Source organism: Topomyia yanbarensis, chromosome 3 (assembly GCF_030247195.1).
Source record: "Topomyia yanbarensis strain Yona2022 chromosome 3, ASM3024719v1, whole genome shotgun sequence".
Taxonomy (NCBI): domain Eukaryota; kingdom Metazoa; phylum Arthropoda; class Insecta; order Diptera; family Culicidae; genus Topomyia; species Topomyia yanbarensis.
In genome coordinates this window covers 271,434,134-271,444,653 of record NC_080672.1, presented here as the reverse complement: position 1 = coordinate 271,444,653, position 10,520 = coordinate 271,434,134, and positions in this window count along the sequence as shown.

The window sequence follows — 10,520 nt, the reverse complement described above, 5'->3', positions numbered from 1 at the left end:
ATTCTATTCATAGGTGGGTAAGAAAACCAACCGGTGCCCACATGCACCGGTACAGTTCTCAAAATCTTAACACGTGTAAACGAGTGCACCGTGTGCGGTTCTGATTTTGCTCACACGATAAACGAAACCAAAACCTCAACATGTGTGCACGAATTTCAATTCGTGTTTTCAACAGCGGTTTAGGTTCGGCTTTAGAAACCGAACCTGGATTGAATTGCTCACTCAACAGCATCTTCCTAACTCGGCAAATAATTTAGCTGAAATATAACGGTAATACCAAAAATAGCTGACATTTCAGAATTTTTTGAACATTTCCGAAAGTCGTTATTTGACTTTACTGAACGATCGTCATCTAAAGTTGTTTAACGAGAATTCGGTAACTAAAATACCGAGAGCAACAGCAATTTTATCGAGAACCGAGGTCAGCATGCCTCATTGACGTAAAACTGTATACTGGTTGTCATTCTGAACATCAACATCATTAGGATCCGCCATATTCTTTTTTCGTTTCATACGCGACGTACCGTAAACCGGGGTGACATTGATCACTTTTCGAAGTAATCATTACATATTTTTAGACGCAACACATTTTTTTCGAGTTTAATATTTTTAAACCATGTACTGATGTATGGAGAACAAGATAGGATGGTTTTACCTAAAATTGTCCGTTTACAGCTATTTTTTCAAAAAATGATTTCAAGTTGAAGTCCGTTTTCGTGTTCCGGGGTGACTTTGATAACCTGCATGTTCACCCACATCAATGTCAATGCTTTTGCTTGTCAATGCTTCAAATGTTTGTTTAAACTAATTCTGGAAAGATACTCATTGTTAAATAGATGTTAATTAGTATTATACAAAGTATTTCAATGTACTGTAAAATTCGAACAACCAAAATTCGTATAATTTGTGTCCAACTAGAAAAAAAGATTCTGAAAACCTTTAAAACTGCTAAAATTGTTTTGTTTCAGTGTTTTATCAATGTACAAAAAGTTTCATCCATTTTAACACGTTGCAATATTGAACAACAAAAAAAATGTTGCGAATTTTAGCATAAATAATTTGAAATAATTGCCAACTAGTTTCACAAAAAATGTATTAAAAATAAACAAACTATTAAAACTAAATTTAGCATATCCCAATCTAAAAGAAAATAAAAACTCGCTTGTAATTTATTACTCTTGCTCAAATCTGAGATTTATTTGTTTTATAAAAAATAGACAATTTACGAAGCTTCGTAAAAATCAGGTAAAGTCAAATTTCGGTTTTTTGTAGTTTTTGTACCCAAAAACGCCTTTAATCCACCTAACAGGGTGATGAGACATTTCTTATAACTCTTATCACTCTCTTCGGATATTATATCGTTTGAGAACATTTAGAACTTGATGCTTCGCGATGTTTTTGATAACACATACTACATGGGATAGTGGCAGGACTCAGCATAGGCATAGGATAACATCAGTGCTAGAAATCTCAAACCAAATCAATGGGAAAGCGAAAAAATGGCCTATAAAATAGACATACCAACGAATTATTGTTAATACTGTGTTAATAAAATATCTAAATTGTGGTGGGAAAACTGAATTTTCCTAAAGGGTTTATATATTGTACTGAGCCAAAAAATCGAATTTTTTTTTTGAATCGAAATGAAGTTTATACTTTACTCAAATTTCCAACACGACTGAGACCTAAAAATCAACGCTTTTTCTGGAAAAAAGCGATACTAGCAGTGACACCATCCAAAGAAAATCAACAGTGAATATTTCCAGACTTGGTTTTATTTCCTATTTAAGAACTATTGTGTTTTTTACATCCTAGATTGCATGATTCAGTGATCGAAACCCAAAACTTCATGAAGTATTTGAAATTATTAAATTAAAATTTGTGTTTGCTATTGAAATTGACGAAATGATAGTATCGCCCCTTTGACAATTGTTTACTTTTTCGGTCCCACCTATCAGCATTGAAGTATCGCCCTTACGTTTTTTTTACAATACCAATTTTATAATTAGTGGGGGTTTGGTGAAAATCGATCTTACTGTCCAAACGGCATTATTGTAGTCATGAATATTAACCTGAGAAAATTCACCATAAATACTTCTTGGACGATATACCGCCAAAATTATTTTATCAAATGATGCGCTGTTTAACGTATGTAAAACTTATCGAAGATACTAAACCTCCGAAATTGGCGGTTTCAAAATGATGTTATCTTGACCTTAAATTACTGTTTTTGAACATTTGACCTATACATATAATTGATCATACAACAAAAATCAAATGCTCATCAAAATCGATCAGGACCTGCTAGATTCGAATGGAAATCGTCATTTTTCATAAATTTCTCTCTACATTCGAAAAGTGTTATCCTCGTTATTAATCATATTACGTTTTCGTCTCAACTCGACGCATTCCCAAAATAAAAACCTGTTTTAATCCACCTAGTGGTGCAATTGTGCTTGTCTCATTTGTCCAGACTACGATTCCATGGCTGGTTATGTTCAATACAATGGTGGAAATTAATATTACATGTTCAGTACGATTTGCACATGCGTACAATGGATCAACAGCCACGATCTTGAGATACTATGTGATACTGAAACATCGCTTGACCGCCGCTGGTTTCAAGCGATGTTTCAATATCACATAGTAAGATCCGGGAGGTCCGGGTCCTGCCGAAAATTTTCAACTTGTTTAGAAATTTTAAACTAATTTTAATTTTAAAGTAGCAACCACTCACTGCATACTTCCTCCGGGCCGGTATGATTGACGATTTTTAGAGTGAATGCAGAACCTTTCTATATGAGAAAGGCAAAAATGTACCAAAGTCCAAAAAAATCAATTTTTGTAAAACATTATTTTTTTCGAGTTTACATCAAATCTCGATGTTTCATGCATTATAAAGTCATTTGGCATCAAAAATACAAATTTGATTTTGAAAATTTTTCATTTCAGTTTATATGGGAATTTGCTGTGTGGTTGCACTCTTCAACTCGTAACTCCGGAACCGGAAGTCCAATCAATAAAAAATTCAATTGCAGCCGATGGGAAGGTTGTACCTTTCATTTGAGACTAACTTTGTGCAAATCGATCCAGCCATCTCTGATTAACAGAGGTCACATTTTTTTCCACATACACAGACACACATACATACACACAGACATTTTCCGATCTCGACGAACTGAGTCGATTGGCATATGACACTCGGCCCTCCCGGTCGGGATTAGATTGACGAATTTTAGAGTGAATGAGAAAGGCAAAAACATTTTTAGCAAATGTTGAAAGTTATGCATTTTTTGGTGCGCAGTTCTATGTTTCATAGACATTAAATCAATTTTAACTTCGCTTCCTATTAACTAAAGACCCTTATTACAGTACATTTCTACAAAAACGAGCTCAATTTGAAAATAAATCTGAGGATTATGATTGATTACAGAACTGTGGTATTTTCTATTGGAATATTTTCAGGCAGGAATTTGATATTGATGCTATTAGACAACTGTGAAATCAAGACCAATAGATCAGTTACATATCAGGAGGACCCCATTCCGACAATTTATCAAAAGTCCTCATGATGTTTACAACAACAGGTTATTAATCTACGGATCAGATAATTGTTATTGTAATATTAAATTAAATCAGTCTGCATCAATAAATTTTCAACTTCAATCCAATAAATTTTTTTGGGTGTTGGGGGAGGGGGGCGTTGTATGGTGTTAAACCCCAAAACCTTCTCTTGGCAACGCCGTTGCTTGGAGTTATTTATTTCGCTTTTCATTTTCCGATATGTTTCAGATCGATCAGATGGTCATGAGTTAGAAAAATTGCAGTCAGAAGGCTCGCACAAATGAACATTTTTGCACTGATAAGCTATCAAGTTCCTTCCAGACAACTTGGAAGTGTTCGATGATTATTTCTAGCGGTTGTAGATAGAAAAATGAAATACAAAATTCGTTTTATCGTAATAATGTTTGGCTTATTTCAATGCAATATTACTATATTGAACAAAAAAATAGGCGACAAAGAGTAATCCACAAACAACAAGCCATAACTTTTAAAGTATTCAAAATAGATATTTGAAGTCTTCAGTAAAGTTATTCGCAAAAGTAAGAGCTACAAATTTGCTGAAGGCATCATTTCGATATAATCACTTCCAAGAAAATTTGTGAAAATATCTCACTCATAGGGGGATTAATCAGCAAAAGCACAATACCAAAAGAAAAGGCATATTACCTCCATTAAATTCTCCGAAGATACTATTGACCTAAAATAAGCCGTTTTGGCGTTAATAATAGATTACATGTTTTTGGTCATATTTCTGGCAATGGGAAATGATAAAAATCTTTCGTCCGCATTTAATGTTAAATATCTCTTTTGATAATAGTCCGATTTCAACAATATATAGCTTGTTCGAAAGGTATTCGTTAAAGCTGTCTAAAAACATATAAATTGTTAATCTATATTGTCAATTTCGACAGATAATTTGATAAAACTGCGAAAAACGCCATTTTTACGCATTCAAACATTCATATCTTAGAAACTAAGCATCAGAATCAAAAACAAATTAATAGCGTTCATACTGTTTTTTAGTTCTTTCATTTAAAATTGGTTTGGATAAGATCGGTTCAGCCATTGCTGAGAAACACGAATGAGAATTTGTCCGTTACATACACACACACACAGACACACACACACACACAGACATTATCCCAAATCGTCGAGCTGAGTCGATTGGTATATAAGACTCGGCCCTCCGGGCCTCGGAAAAAATCTTAAAAGTTTGAGCGAATTCTATACATTTCTTTTATAAGAAATGTAAAACCGGACAATATACTCAAAAAGTATAACAAATCAGTATTTTATAAGTTTAGAGTAAAAATCAATTCAAATTAAAATGATTCGGTAGACTATTCTGGTTTAATAAGCGATCTACGAAAAAGTTTCGAGTGATCAAAGTCACCCCGATGATCAAAGTCACCCCGGTTTACGGTAAGTGTTCTTGGTAGTGTTTTTATAAATTAACGTTTCAAAGATGTACTGTGTTATATAGTACTTGGAAAGCGAGGAGGAGTCGGTAAAGAGTTGCATACTCCAGTTATTGAGTAATTAAACAAATCACTGAAAACGAAACTGGAAACTGACGATTGCAAAGGTAGCATAACCCCGTCATTAAAGGAGGAGAGAGATCCGAGAGTAGCGGAAAGTGCTTCATATTGTGGTCTCAGTTCAACGTCGATGTTAGCGATGCGATTGATAGAGGTCTATTTCAAATATTTGTAAGCTTTTAATAAAAAATAATTAACAATGGAAATAAAAAGTGCTCGATGTTATTGTTTAAATTCCGAAAGTCGAAAGATTTTATAGAAAAACAATCAATAGCCGAATGTTCGGTAAACATTTTCTTTTTAGATTTACCGTAAATATAAGTTAAAATCAAACTGAGCCTTCGGCAAAGTTTGACAGTTCTGAGTAAAATCAGATTACCGAGATTTCAGTTATTTTTAAGTGAGTTTTCATTTACCGAGACTATTGCTGAACAGTCGGCTGTTCGATTCTCGGCATTTTGTTTTGCTGACTTCGGACTTTCGGAATTTAAACAATAACATCGAGCACTTTTTATTTCCATTGTTAATTATTTTTTATTAAAAGCTTACATGCTCATAAGTCATCAGTTTCCTGCCAAATCTTCGTCATTGGATGAACAAGGTATTCCCAACAAACAATTTGGCTGGATAATGGCTTAAACACTTCTTGCTCAACTTATTCTCGCTGATTAAAGGCTTGTTCAGCTTCCGTTGTTTGTTGGGTTATTATAACCGAGTATTCTAAGCACCGAAATACCTTGTTCATCCAATGACGAAGAAGATGATTGGCAGGACACTGATGACTTATGAGCGTGTTAATAACAAAAAAAACTTTGAATGTCGGAATATATGGAATAAACTATAATATTTCAAATGTTTATTAATTTCGCATAAAAGTTTATTTTTCATGCTTCATAATACAAATAATTTATTGAAACGCTAGTCTATTTTACCCCACATTATTCCAAAGATCCCATTAGATCCCCCGTATGATTTATATATGTACCAATAGAGTATTTCTCGCTGAACAACAAAAAAATAAATTTAGCTGCTACTACCTGCTACTCTACAAACCATAGCCCCTTAAAGTTAGCCCAAAAAACCAAAAAGAGGCATGCATCCTTAAAAGGACGAGATAGCGAGTTGGTCTATTCCGCAAAAAGGTAAGTTTTGAAAGCATCTATAACTTTCTAGAACATCAAAAAACTGTAAAAAATCAAATAAAAAAGTTACAATAAAAAAACACTTTTAAGGCGGTATTCCGACATGTACTTCAATTTCATCCAATAACTTTTTTCACTTAAGAGATAGCCGTTTTGCTACTTTAACAAAGTTTCATAAAATCATTTCGTCTACAAACTTTTCATACATGACTATCAATTTTGGTAACAACTTGCAAGTTATTTTTTTATCTGCGTATATACCCCCTTAAATCAAAATTTTCCAACATTATATTAAACTACTTAAAAATAAAGAAACCTTTCCGAAGACTCAAAGTGCCACAACCAATAGTTTAGTCGCAATTATCAATGTCCAACTTTTTTTGATTCCGTCCCACTGTGCGCCGCCCTAGCGACTGAATTTCGAACTAGTGAAGTGCTATGTGACAAAGCAACTCTTCCGAAGAACGCTATAACGAAAGATAACTGGTTCCACGTTTTGCCTTTCTCATATAAAGAAAGGCTATGCAATCACTGTAAAAATCGACTTTTTAACCGAGGCCCGGAGGGCCGAGTGTCATACACCATTCGATTCAGTTCGTCGAGATCGGCAAATGTCTGTGTGTGTGTCCTTCAAACTCACACAATTTTCTCAGAGATGGCTGAACCCATTTTCGCAAACTTAGTTTCATCTGAAAGGTATAACGCTCCCATAAGCTGCTATTGAATTTTTAGTTGATCCGACTTCCGGTTCCGGAGTTACGGGTTGAAGAGTGCGGTCACGCAGCAAATTCCCATATAAACTGGTACCACCATGATGTTCAAATGATGTAAAACATATTGAAATTGATGTAACATTACTCTAGTTTGCGGGTCTAGATCACTAATGATCAAAGCAGCTTTGGCCACATTGGCCACCTATGACGGTTCATGACACCCCCGGGGAACCCGCCAAGTTCCAAAGCTAATATCACACCCATTCCCCAACGAATTCTCTACCGATTTTTACAAACTTGATTTCAAATGAAAGATACAGTAATACCATTGACTGCTGCTGAATTTCATTCGGTTCTAACTCTTGCTTCCGGAGTTACAGGGTGTTAGTAAGGATACACTGGAATTTCCTATATAAATCGGTACAATCGTAATACCTCAGAGCTTAAAAACTATTGAAATGGTCACCAAATTACTTCTAATCGCAGATCTAGATAACTGATTGCCAATCAAACATTCTTTGAATATATTGTCCACTATCGACGATTCCGGAATTCCGGGTATATTCTACAATTAAAGTCACATCGGTTCTTCGGTGATGACTGAACCGATGTCTCGAATTGAAGGCAAAATATGCAGTTAAGTATTCCGTCGCCGCCCCCCCCCCCCTTGCTCTTACACCTCCTTCCTTCATCACTCCCCTCCCCTTGGAGCACCCTCACGCCCGCATTTCCTTCATACACCCCGTATACCGAAATAAGATGAAGGATTTCTGACGCATTCTCCACTCCCACTCTACTACCCCCCCTTCCCACCACTTTCAAACCCATTCCATCAACATTTCAAAATATAATCACATGAAGATAACATTGAACTCATGCTGATTAAGCTAATTAAATATTATTCTTTTGCCTTTCTCATATAGAAAGGTTATGCAATTGATCCAAAAACCGACTTTCTAACCGAGGCCCAGAGGGCCGTGTCTCATATAACATTCGACTGGAAATATCTGTGTGTATGTATGTGTGTATGTATGTATGTATGTATGTATGTATGTATGTATGTATGGATGTGTGTGTATGTGCGGATTTGTTAACAAAATGTCCACATCGGTTACTCGGAGATGGCTGAAACGATTTTTACAAACTAAGATTCAAATGAAAGGTATAATATTCCCATAGGTTGCTATTGAATTTCATTTTCAACCGATATCTTGTTCCGGATTACGAGTTGAAGAGTATGGTTACAAAACAAAATTTGTTGATTTGTCCACATCGGTTTCTCGGAATTTTCTGAACCGATTTTGACAAACTTGATTATAAAAGAAAGGTCCATCAGCTGCTGTTGAATTTTGTGTGGATCCGAGTTCTGGTTCCTGAATTACAGGGTGATACGTACGATCACGCGGCAAATCCCGATTCTAACGAATTCTGCGATGAATGTAAGAAGGTGATTTTTTTTTTCCAAATGTAAACACAACTGTTGAATTTGTAGATCTAGGTCACCAACAGTCATTTAAAGTCTCTTTGGCCACACTGGCCATCATCGACGGATCCGGAAGCATTCAAATTCAGAATAACGGTTATATTGGTTTCTCGAAAATGGCTAGATCGATTTGGTCAACTTAGTCTCAAATGAAAGGTGTTGCGTCCCTGGAAACTGATATTACATTCCATCTCCAGCAGACTTCCGGCTCCGGAGTTACGGGTTGTGGAGTGCGATCACATAGAAAACTCCGACTCAAACCGATACCGCGATGAATGCAAAAAAGTGCTCTTATATATACTTACCAAGTGTAATAAGAATGAAAGACATTTCCATAATGTTATATTGTACGAACCAGCTATTAAATCATAGTTTGGAGAAATGAGAAAGGCACCTCTAGGTGGATTAAAACAGGTTTTTTAACTTTCTGACCACACTGTACCGTTTTTCTCTTAATCCCGTATTGCTCGGTCACCTTTCAATATTGAAACATGACAGCTTTACTGGAATTTCCGAAGCACATTTGTGCTCGAAATATATATTAGATAGAAAATAGCCATACATAGCAACTGTGTAAGCGGCCCTTACCTTCAGGAACGACTGTTTGGGCCGAAATGTCAACGTACAATGCAATTCAACCAAAAACAGTATTATATCGAGTTTCACCGATATGTGAGCTACAAAATAAAATTTACTGATTGCGAATCGATTGACTACTTTTTCCTAAAACCTTAAACGAACGAAAAATTTTGAATTTCCATAAGAATCAACGTGGGGTTAGTTTCTTTTGGACGCCAGCTAGTACTGGGGTTACCTAAATGGTCGATTTTGACTGCTAATAGCAAAAAATCTAAAAATTATTTCCAAGATTCTCAAATGTGTACTACGTGGATTACTTAGAATTATCAAAAAATGCAAAAATGTCGATTTGGAAAAGATGTGGTCAGCCCCGTTTGGACGCCAGCTATTGACTAATCCATGTGCAGTTGAGTTGGTGCGAGTTTGAGGTTAAATCGGGTGGATTTTTTACCAAATGAGGTTAAATCAGATGGCGAATTGTAAACATCGCGTTATATGTATGTTGTCTATACACATTGCAACTGTGTTGGTGTCTAGGGGCAGATCACTTGTGATGTATTTTTAAAAATCAGCGAAATTAAATGCATTTCTTTCCATCAAAATAGAAATTCATAGTGCATTTTGCGTTGCGTGTAGACGTCAAAACCCTACAAAAACAGCCCTACATTCAACAAAACATCGAACAAAGTGGATCAGCGTAGGACGATTGTTAGGTCTTTTCGGCGAGAAGGTGCAAAGTTGATGCAAAATGGAAATTAAATGCATTTTTTTCTAAGTTGATGCAACTTTGTTATACATTCCTAGAGTAATCTGCGCCTAGGTCGGTGTCCTAGACGTCAAATAAGTCAATTCAGCTGTTTGCTATTTCACAATTCGGTATGACGAATCTGGTTTTAACAAAAGTCATTTTCATCCAAAAAACGACAGTGCTAGTAAACCTAATTCGCTAAAAGTTCTTTTCACTGATCAGTGAAAAGATCTTTTGGTGAATTAGGTTTGACGGTATTTCTATCATATGTATTACTTTTAGTGGTTTCGAATATAGGATGTAGATTACTACCAACTCTAGAGTGAAATCGACATAAAATCTTATGTTTAGAATCGTTGTCTTGGATTTCAAAACGGCCTTTTCGCCTCTAGATGTCCTCCGCATATAGAAAATTGTTAGTATTTGTGCAAGTGTATCTGTGTACTGCATAGCAGCTATTATCGAATGAAGGATTTGAAAAGTTTTTCTTTATTCAACCTTATGTCATTTAAATGCGATAAAATTTGCTCTGCTGAAAAACTGCAAAGACTAAACAATGCATGTGAATTGTCATCATGAAAAACTCATCCACAAACGCTGACGCGCATTTCAAAATGATGGCTAACATCAATTCACAACCATGGTTTAAGAGGGAAAACACAATTTGTTCCGAAGCGCCTTCTGGCGGGCAGATAATTCCCAACCAATAGCACATAAACACGCTCCATAACAAATGCCTACTATGTATAAATG